We start from the raw sequence: 10,954 nt of genomic DNA, 5'->3' as shown, positions 1-10,954 counted from the left end.
ATTATCTGTATAAAGTCTATGTAAAACTCTTCAAACTGCACCATCATTAGCAGTATTAAGCCAAAGGTACGTTTATTGTTTTCTCCAAAGGATATCATGTATAAATTGAAAACCTGTTAAATTAATCTTTTGCATTTTTATTAAATGACATGGTTTTACAGCTTTTTCTTTTACACTGTTTATAAGCCTTATTAAGAAGCCAAATACATTTTATTTGTTACTATTTTCTAATAATTTATTTCCACATAGGTGGAGAACGAACTTGCGGTGTACATGAGCTAATCTGCATTAGAAAAGGTAAGCAATGATTTGTGAAAGTGAACTTCTTAGCTTGTGAATAGTACTGGTGAGAAATCTGCTACCTAATGTTATGATCTTATGTTTTCTAGATCTTAGTGTTGCATCTTTGTGTTGTAAAATCTTTTCATGCTGACGCTGTCAATGAAAAAAAGAAAAAAAAAAGAAAGAAAATGTGAAATTCCAAAATAAAATCTGAATTTTCTCAAGAAGGAAAAATGTGCTCTTCCAGTATTCACTGAGTTACATGGAAGTTGTTAATGTTGCTCAGCTGTGATAGGAAACCACAAAAACTTTGATCTTTGCCTTGTCCAGATATTTGTAGGTTGATTTGATTTTTAGTAGTAATAGAAAGTTGAGGATATTTTAAACAACTGATGTAATGGACTGGCAATCTCTGCCTGTGTTTTTGGTTGAGACCCTAATGACTCAAACTTCTTTGAAAACAACTGTGTCAGTAATGAAACCAGTATTTGATAGAGCATGAAACAGAGCTGTGCTCAAGAGAGGACTTTTATAGGTTTGAAGCTGAGTTACAATGGCTGAAGTTGGAGTTTGACAGTACAGCTCAGCTGATACAATGACTAGATACATTTCTGTTTTCTCTCCCCTTTGCCAGCCCTATGCTCCTTTCTGCGGCATTGCTGCTGAATCTCTGTGTTCTGATCTGAAAGCTAATCTTAATGGGAAAAAAAAAGTTTCTTCAAGGATTAGTTCCTTGCATTGGTTCACCATTAGGTCGGAAGAGTCTCAGTGCTTTCAAAAGGAAAGGAGTAAGAAAGTGTGGCGGGAGAGGAGGAGGGCTGCAAGACTCTTTTGAAAACGAAGTGTTAGACTGGCTCAATAGTGTTGTCAAACCATATCATACTTGGTAGGAAGAAATTTTGTTTGGCCTCTGAATAGAGCTTAGTTTCCATTGCGTTCACGTAAAGGTTTTAGTAAAATCAGGTTTTTTTGAAACACTTACTTAATATCTCCTAACCTCCAAATTAAGTCTACCGGTTAAGGTGAAGAATAGCTTTATGGTCACAAGTCATCTTTTCCAAATATCTATTAAAAGAATAATTCAGTGTTGTGTGTGGTTTGACAGTATTGTAATTAAAAACAATTTCCTGCTTTTTTAAACTGTGAATCATTTAATTCTTACTTTTTTTATTACTACTTTCTTATTTTGGGGGAGATTACTTTTTCCTTTTTATCTTTTGGGGGGTTTTGTTTGGGTTTTTTTTTAAACTTCTTTATTGCTGTGTCTGTTTTTCTGTTGATGGATAAGTCGGTGTACACAGTGTTCTGTATTCCTTCTATAATAGGTTCTGTTTTTCTTTCTGAATTACGAAACTCACTGGAAGTTCAGGAAGCCTACTGATAAAGTTTCAAAATCTATTAATCTTGCTAATCCCTGTTTATTTCGGGGTACTGTAGTGATTTTTAAGAAAAACAATTTTTCTGCGTTCTTGGACGCAGTGCTGTATGTTTTTTAATGTTATTGCTGGGAAGCTAAATTGAAAAGACATGCTTTTTTTTTAAGGTTCTATGTTATGTTTGAACATTAGATTCTAAGCTCCGTTTGTCATTGGTATGATATTATAAACTTTTTGTTTTTAATAACAGTTGTATGGAACCTGTGTTTTAGCATTGGTGGTTATAAATTAGCTCAGGGATAAGTGTGATTAAAAGAAAAGTATCCTCTTAGTGCCATTTATACCTGCAATATGTTGGGTTCCTTTTTTCTTCATATGAATTTTCATGTGTATTCTAACCTTGCGTGCCCCTATGCCCAGCCATGTTACTGACAAATTTCTCCTTGTAGCGTGTGGAGTGGGTGCATTCTTGTCTGTCCTCTCCCCTTACTTGAAGTGTACATATAAAGCAGAAGGTGCTTGCCATCGTACTACAAATCTTGTCATGTAGTGTTTTGGTTACTTTATCTAAGACTTTACATCATCTGATATGCATTCAAGATGTTTTTCTTGTCTGACCAATGGCCAGGCTCCTAAGGATTACTTTATTTGCCAGTTGTCCAGGCCTGCTTGTTTGCCAGGATCAGAGTGCATGGCTCAAGATCTGTATTGACCTCCTCAGAACAGGAAGGCCTTTCCAAGTGGAGAATTCCTCGCTACCAGCAGTCTGGAGCTGGTCGAATCAGACCTTCCAGCTCTGTCCTTAATGCCACTAGGTACTCATTTCAAGCTTATACAGGATCGAGTGGAAAAGTAATTAAGTATTCACATTGACACATGGATAGTTCCCTGTAGTCTTGTCTGGTGCTACGTCAGTTTGCACTGTCCCCCTCTCCTTTTTCACTGGTGTCTGTGTGACTGCGGCACCAGGAGAGTACACGCTGGCACTCCTAGCATTCATTCACTCATTTTCATCGAATGCTATCTATGAGGCTTTGAGAGTTGGTGCAGTGTTCGACAAAATGGTTCTGCATTTGCTATTTGCCTGAAAGCCTCCAATGCTTTCTGCCAGGTGACGGTAGGTAACTGTGACTGCCAGGTGACTGTAGTTAGAGTGCCTGTGTGGAACCTCTGAAAGAAAGATTAGTAGTAAATAGCCAGCATAAGTAACTAGAGTTCTTAGAGATGTTCAGTGTACATTTGTGCTTTGCTTGTCTGTCCATCTTCCTCATAGTCCTTCCAAGTACGTTGTTGTTGAGAAGCAACTAATATGATAAACAGCGATGTTCCATCTTATTTGTCCTCTACTGAATCGGGAAAAGGGAAAAGCAAGCAAGCATGTGTCTTCTATGAATAATGCACAGGAAAACTTTCCGGTTTCAAGTGATGGAATGTAATTAGAATTTATATGGGGATTATATGACTTGAAGAACACCTGTTGCTAGTGATTAATTTTTCTTTCTGGTTAGCAAAGTAGCACATTCCTATATTGTCTTTTTCTTGCCTGCCCGTTCATTTTTGCTAGGAAAATAGGAACGTTGAGGTATCAGATGATGAAATGTGGAAAGGGACCAAAAAGGTCTGCAAGGCTATGTGTGGCCACACCATTTAGCTCAAATTATTTAATGAAAACTTCTTATCTATATATGAAGGCATAACTGTAAAAACAAACCCCAAAGCTTAAAAAGGAAATGTCTGCTCTAAGAATATTCAGCTGTTAAAATGAAAGTAATTTGAAACCTCACTTTTCATTTTTTTTTGAAGTTTTGCATTTCTCAAATTAGCCAAAACCATGGAGGGTTTTTTTTACGTTCGTTATCTTCAATTTTTTAGGTACTCTAGGCTGAAGTACTGGGACTGCAAACAGTTGTGTTTTCATTTAAAAGCATCATTAAAGTGTCTTTGTTAACACTGCTTCCACTGAAATAAATAAAACTAATTTGGTTTGTAGATTTATTTTTGGCTTTCTAAGACTCAAAGATTTGCAAGTACCAGTTATAATGCTTATTGAATATCTGAGATTATCTGAATTCTAGTGTAAATATGATACCAATACAGTGTCAATACAGAACTCAGATTTACTAACCAAAGGTGTAGCAATTGTCTAGCACAGGGCCTGCCCTCATGTCACATCATGTTGTTATCGCTTCATAGTTGCCCCAGATAGACTGTGGTGGGTCCACTTCTAGTCTGCACGAGAAGGATTACAGTACTTTTATAGTGTTTTGCTTGTTCAGTTTCCTTTTAGCAGATTCATACATTTTTTAGAAGAACCTGCAAAGAGCTGATCAGGAGTAAGAAAACTGATAGGCTTTTCTGGAAAGCCTTAAAAACTAATTTGTATGTATTTTTAGAGGCTTCTTCTAAATGTGTACGTATAAGGTGTGTGTGTCCTGAAAATGTGCATATTTTGTGGCCATTATATAACATCTAATAGCTGCAAAATACAGAACAAGTCACTTTCCAGCTATAGAAAAGAACTTTAAAGAAGTATGATCAGTTATTACAGAAGTTTGGTAATACAGCACTGAAATATGTGACTCCTGTGTTTAACATAGCTAAGTGGTTGAACTGTTTGTGTGGTCTTGTATTTACACTTTGTTGAATTCTGGAAATCGGAAAAAGGAAAAAGATGCTTTTGTTATGAATGAACTTCTTGTTTACTTCTATTATTTAATGCAAGTTTATTTTATGTACACACACATATTCAGATTCTTACTTCTTGTCTGACAATACAAATTGAAGACTTGGCTAAGGAAAGAAGAGTCCTGCTTAGTTTAGTTAGTAGTGACTGAGTCATTTCATTCAGTCACTTAAGAGTTCTTGACAGCAGCAGAAGGTGACAGGGTTTTTCTGAAATATACTCAGTTAAAGGTTTGCCTTTTTGCTGGCTATTTTCCTAACACATAGATGTTTTTGAGACAGTCATGAGAGTTACATTAAGTTGTTCCTTTGATTATTTGCTATGGACGTAAAAGAATTTAGGGAACTTGAGATCAGACTTCAGAAAAATGTATCTTTTTTTGGCTGTGTAGTGCACTGTACCTAGGCTGCTAGTCTAACTGGGAATTGGCTGTTGTTAGATGTACTAATATTTTAATTAAGGCTCTTTTCACGTTCTGTTTATACAGACAAGACAGACTTGTGATGAGTGTTTACGATATTGAGCTGTAACTGAAGAATAACCCTCTTGAATTTATTCTCATATGTATAATATTCCCTGTACGACATGGAAGTGACATTAAAGCAGAAAATGTATGGCCATATTACTTTTAGGTCTCTTTCACCTTTCATTGTTCATTTGTGTATTTTTGAAGTAATACAAAGCGATACTTCTCACTCAGCAATGTATTTTGTATTTAATTCATGGAAATGTAGATTGAGTTCTGAGTAAGGTCTGAGTTGCGCAGATTTTTAAAAATTATTTTTTAAGCGCTTTTTTCTTTTGCAAGATGTTCTTTCTATTGTTGTGGCAGTCTTGCAAACAAAGGAAATTATTCAGCAAACTGCCTTTGTGACTAATAATGGAACAGAAGTGCTCTTTAATATGCAAAAGAAAGAAGTCGCAAAAAGACAGTGTCTTTGGCTGACAATGAAAAACGTCACTTGTAATAAGAATTTTGAAAAGATAAGAAGGTATGAATTTTTGTTTTGTCAGAAGTATATTTTAAGTAGAACTATGTCCTCTTTAATGTTCTGGTCAACTATCCTTATCCATCTGCATGTATCTGTTAAGTTGCCAACTGCATTTAATTCAAATGGAAAAAAATCATATTTATTCATGAATTTCATTTTACAAGTAGAAACATTATTTTATTGAAAGTCAACTGCGTCTCATATTCAAGTTATATTACCGTTTTTATGATAGTCTACACTAAGTAAGTGCCTCCGAAAAAGAAACAAAATAATTTTTCCCCTTTCCCTCTGCTGTCATCCAGTTGGTAGAACTTCTTGTTCTTTGTCAAGAGAAAGATGATACCACAGATGGTAGCAAATTTCTTTAAGTTAGGTAACCTCACATGAATGTAAAACATTATAAATGTATGTTGTTTCTACTCATTTAAGGGTTCAGATGTGGACAGTACAAAGTAAAGTGCATTTTCTCTTTTTACAGAGATAGGAATAAAAACTTGTCATTGAAAAGTATACACAATTAAAGCTACTTTTATATGCAGAAAATAGTAATTAATCTGTTTGTAATTGTGCACTAGTTAATTTTAAATAGACAAATACGTATTTTTTTCCCAGACTAGAAGTAGTTTTGTGTCCTTTATCCCATGAATACTAAACTTAATAGATCTGGGAGATATTATAGAAGTATGGCTGCATATTACAAAAATCAAAGTAATAATGTTAGAATTAACAACACTGAATATATACTAAATTTTGCACTCTGGTGGAAAGCTAATCTGTATTTATACATTTTGGACTAGAGAAAACGTAATATGAAGTAAATATTTTTCTTTGAGATTATTGATGCTCATACAGGAAGCAAAATTATGTGTCTGTGTTTTCTCCTGTGTTTGGAGTCTTCTGGAAAGCAGCAGCTGCTGGGTCACTTAACTCCAACTATCACGGTACCTTTTCTTCCATAGCAAATTTTCTGTGTAAGAACTTTGCTGTATCCAAACTCTGGCATTTGTTCACTTAAAATGTTCATATAATAATTTTTACTGCACAGTACTTTGCTATGTATCCTAGGTAATCACTGTGCTGTTCAGAAATCTGGATCCTGGATTGTCTCACACTTTGTTGTTAATTGTAGTGGCTGATAGGAAAAATGTGGTTTTAAAAGGTTTTTATTACATAGATTTTTTTTCCCCAGTAGTGGAGAGCTACTTTGTAGTAGCTATGAACTTTTAAACCACAAGTCTCTAGACCCCTCCAGGTCTTTAATACTTTTGCACTGGGAGGATTCTTTGAGAGTGCCATTAAAAATCTATAATCACTGCTATTCTCTTACCCACTGCGTGGAGAATACAGTTGTGTAATATGGTATGTAATTGCAACAGATTATTGGGATTTGGAGGTAATCAAGATGATTCAATGACCTATGTCTATTCCAAGTAGCAATGCGATGCTTCCTTCACTGTTTCTTTTCACAGATTTCTGTTGTGAGATATTACTTAATAGGAGATGAATTCCATGTTAGAGAGAAAAGGCATTGAGGGACTGGTAAATCAGCGGGGTGCAGGCTGACAACTTCCTAAGCCCATAAGGATTTAGGAATTAAAATATTTCTGTCAAAAGTTTAAATCTCCATCTCAGACTACAGCTTCTGTTATTCCTGAATTCTTTCTTAGATCAGTGGTATTTTGGAGCCCAGGGTCCTCTTTTTCCTATAATTAAATTTATCTCCAAAAGACAGTTTCAGCATGGTATTTTAAAAGAAAGGGAAAGGAATCCTGTAAATGACAATCTGCAGAGGCAGTACTAGAGTTGCTACAAGTATTTGTGCAGTTATGTATATGATTAGTTAACTTGCTGAACCAAGCCCTTTTTAACACAAACTATAATTTATGAAGTATATTGAACTCTAATTGATGTAAATATTTAGTCAAGTAATTTAATTGCTCGTAATAAAATTAAATAAATTGAATTTTTTAATTAAAATACATTCTAGACTTTCTTCTGTGTGAAGGAAGTTCTGGAATCTAGATGTTAAAACGTATTTTTTCTTATTAGTCCTTGTAATTAGATGTTAAGAAAATGAGGGGAAAAAGAAGTTCTGATTTATCTTTTTAGCAGTGCAGATTATCCTTCAGCCAGTGTGAACTGACATAAACCAAATGGTGAAAAAAGTTGCTATTATTCCTGATAACTTTCCACTGGAATAGAAGTGACAGTGAGTGGAGTTAGACCAGCGTAGCTGTCTTGATACAGTAACTCCAGTAAATCTTTTCATGTAAACAGGCACATCGCACTTAATGTTAGATGTATGACATTTTTTATAAATTAACATTTAAATGGCATCATGTATCACTTCAGATAATGTAAGTTTTCTGGTTTCCCCAATATTACTTTGAAAGGTTTATAAATAGAATTTTTAAAGAGCATTGTTATTCCAAATAGAAAGTTAAATAAGCACTTTAATCCTGATTTCATTCTGCCAGTCTTTCAAAACTTCTGAAAGGTTCATGTTACTAAAAATTGTTAATAATTTTCTTATTTAGGAAATGCAATGCTCTTTTCAATTCTGCGTTGAAATTCAATTGTCATTTCAGGTTTATGTTCATTTAAAATTACATGTCACTCAGGGTAATATACTGGATATAGATATTTAAAGTGTTGAAATACAGGTAGCTCATGTTGCACGTTGTTGTAATTTGTACTGGAGAGTGTGTAAACTTGCTATATAGCAAAGTGCAAGGTGCAGGAGAAACAAACACATAGGAAGGAACATCGTAAGACTAGCAGTATAATGTGTATTTAACATAATACGCTGACAAATGTAGCCATTAGTAGTGGGCTAAGTTAAGAAGTCTGTGCTGCAGAAGAAAGGCAAAATACAAGTTTGGATTGAAGGGGGCAGCATCTTTATACAGAAAAGTTTCAGTTTTCATGTTACCTAAATGTAGCTAAAAAATGAAAAACATTAATAGATGAGATTTAATTGCGTGTATTAAGTTGAGCTAAAACACTTTTCCTGATGCTTGTTTTGGCAAAACATAAAAGAAATAGGTAAATTTGTAGAAAGGAATTACATAATTCCAATGTTTTATATGAGGGAAAGAAGAAAGATGAATACAAAATAAAACAGGAAGCATAGGAAATATGTTTGGAATTTTGTCTTTTGACATGTTTAATAAAATATTTAGAGGGAATTCTGAGTTCATTGTCATTGATTTTTAGCAGAAACATCAGCTGGTCAATTTTTTGTGGTAAAGTTGCTTCTTTTTTTTTATACGGGAAAGTATTCTAATAGTAATGTCAGCTGCCACATAGAGTTTATCTTGTTTGTAAAACGATACAGGTAGTCAAGAACTTAATTTTTTAAGTCTTTTAACACAACACTGGATAAACTATTGCCCCCTGTAGGTGTAGCGTTTTGTCTAGGTAAACTAGGTTCTGTTCACTTGTGATTGCTTCTTCAACAGCAAAGATAATTCTGCTAAATCATTGTGAAACTTTGTGTATTGAGTTTACCTTGTCAAAGAAAAGCTGTTTAGAAAGAGCGCAAAATCTTAGGTAGCCTTCAAGTTCAGTTACTTACTTTTAGAGAAGAGACCACCCTATGTAATTAGTCATAAAAGAAGAAAAATATTTACATGTAAACTGACACATACGAACGTACAGTTCTTATTCCTGTTGAGTAATCAGTCAGAGCAAAGTATTTTACTTCTGAGCTGACTCTGAGGTATAGAGGGTTTTGTTTGTTTGTTTTTTTCCATTATGACAGGAGTTGTCTGTGAGAAATAAATACATGCTGTTTGGAGATAAATAATTCAAGCATGAAGAAAAGGCAGTCAAGGCACGAATCTTATTTTTTGGTTCAGTAACCTGTTCAGCTTCCTGAAAATATGTTAATTTCTTGTGCAAGTCGGAAAGTTGGTATGAAGTGACAAGCAGCAGTGAATAGCATTTGGATGAAAATATTTTTGAGCTGGACAGCACAGGTTATTTTCACGTAATGTCAAGATGTCATGGTGTAAAAACTAATAACTATAAATAATTCTTCTTCAGGACTAAATACAAAACAACAGTCCTGTTTATTTGAAAGAATTTAAAAGGCTAAAATATCTTAGATCAAGTTGTAAAAAAAATAAAATGGGTTATAAATAAAAACAAGCTTACATTTTTTCATTTCAAATGTTTTTGTGCTAGGATCTTAAAGGTAATTGAGGTTCTTTGGATCATACCCCTAGTTACTTAATTTGTGCACGGAACTGATAGTATTGCATTTGTAAATGAATAATTAAAACATCACTAAGATAACTATGTGGCTTTGTACATTACTAGCTAAGTGAGCAGTGTAATGTGCAGTGTGAGAGCTCCAAAAATAATTGACTGGATATTAAATATAATTGGGAAGATAGATAACATATTAAAAACATTAAATGCTTCTTAATGTAATATTAAAAGCATTAAATGCTTTTTAATATGTCTGAGGATTTTTGTTGTTTTGGTGATATTTATTTAAAGATGCCATTATTTTCTGAAGTTTGAAACATCTTTTGGAAAAGAAAAATTGTTTAATAACAGGGAAGTTATTATTTGAGAAAGAGATGCTAATTTGATATTTAAGATGAAGAGATGGTAAGTTTCTGTGTTCTAATAATTCTAATTCTAGTGATGATAATAATAAAAGTGAATTAAAGTGGTGTTAATGTAATACTCCTTTAATGAGTATAACTTTCTATGCCATTTCCATAGCCAGCAATTCAATTAGTCTTAATAACTTTGTAGCAAGACATTTGTTCTTGTAGTATTTCTAAAAGTGTGTAATATTATTATGAATTTCACACATTCATTGTTGTTTTTCTTAAGAACTGAGGATAATTCTGAAGTTTATAGAAGTAGGACATCTGAGTTTGAAATGTGACTATGAGAAAGTATTGCCTTTCTACTGGCTTGTGATTGTGGAAGAAACCACTGGGAACCTCTGAGAGCTTTTAAAATGCTTTTCATGGTACAATTAATGCCCAAACCAATCAGAATTTATGACAATGTGTTTTGAATCAAAATAGTTCTGGTGCTGAATGTGGCACAGATGTATTTTGTACGCAAAAAAGAACATTTTTTTTTTTCTGTCTACGAAGTATAACTGCTTGACACTTCAACTGTGAGAAACTAATTGAAGGATTAATGTGATGTATAAAACCTTTATTCATAGATGGGAATCTGTACACATTTACATGTGGAAAATTGAAGTACAATTTTATTTGGGTTTTTTTTCTGACTTTATAATGGTAATACATTAAAGGATTTTAACTTGATAATACACTTAATCTGTGAACAAGCATTCTAAGATTCTTTACATGGATGCAAATTGATACGGAAATATAGTTTTCAAGTCCTGTGTTCACACTGGATTACATAAATAATTAATTAGTCTTGCTGCAGCTAAAGTTTCATTCTTTTTGTAACATATCAGCCAATGGTTTTTTTCACTCCAGAAGGATGTCATCAGATACTGTGTTTCCATAGAGAACTATACAGTTTGCATACAGTGCCTTTTTTAATTAATTAGTATCCAGGAAGTACTCGAGAAAAAAACAAAAGCATTGTGTTTTCAAGTTACTTTTAGGTTGTGGTTA

The 10,954-nt window shown here is 33.7% G+C and overlaps 1 protein-coding gene across 1 annotated transcript in view; it reads left to right on the top strand.

The window, feature by feature from the left end:
- Positions 1 to 288: 288 nt before the first annotated feature.
- The window catches only part of SYT14 (synaptotagmin 14), a 72,917-nt gene continuing 62,251 nt past the window's right edge, over positions 289 to 10,954 (top strand). Inside the window, exon 1 of the mRNA XM_050893914.1 lies at positions 289 to 297. The gene's annotated coding sequence lies outside the window, so the exon portion shown is untranslated. The remainder of the gene's footprint in view (positions 298 to 10,954) is intronic.

The sequence above is a fragment of the Gymnogyps californianus genome, chromosome 3, assembly GCF_018139145.2.
Source record: "Gymnogyps californianus isolate 813 chromosome 3, ASM1813914v2, whole genome shotgun sequence".
Taxonomy (NCBI): Eukaryota; Metazoa; Chordata; class Aves; order Accipitriformes; family Cathartidae; genus Gymnogyps; species Gymnogyps californianus.
The sequence above is the reverse complement of the archived record's forward strand: the minus strand, read 5'-3'. Positions and strand labels throughout refer to the sequence as shown.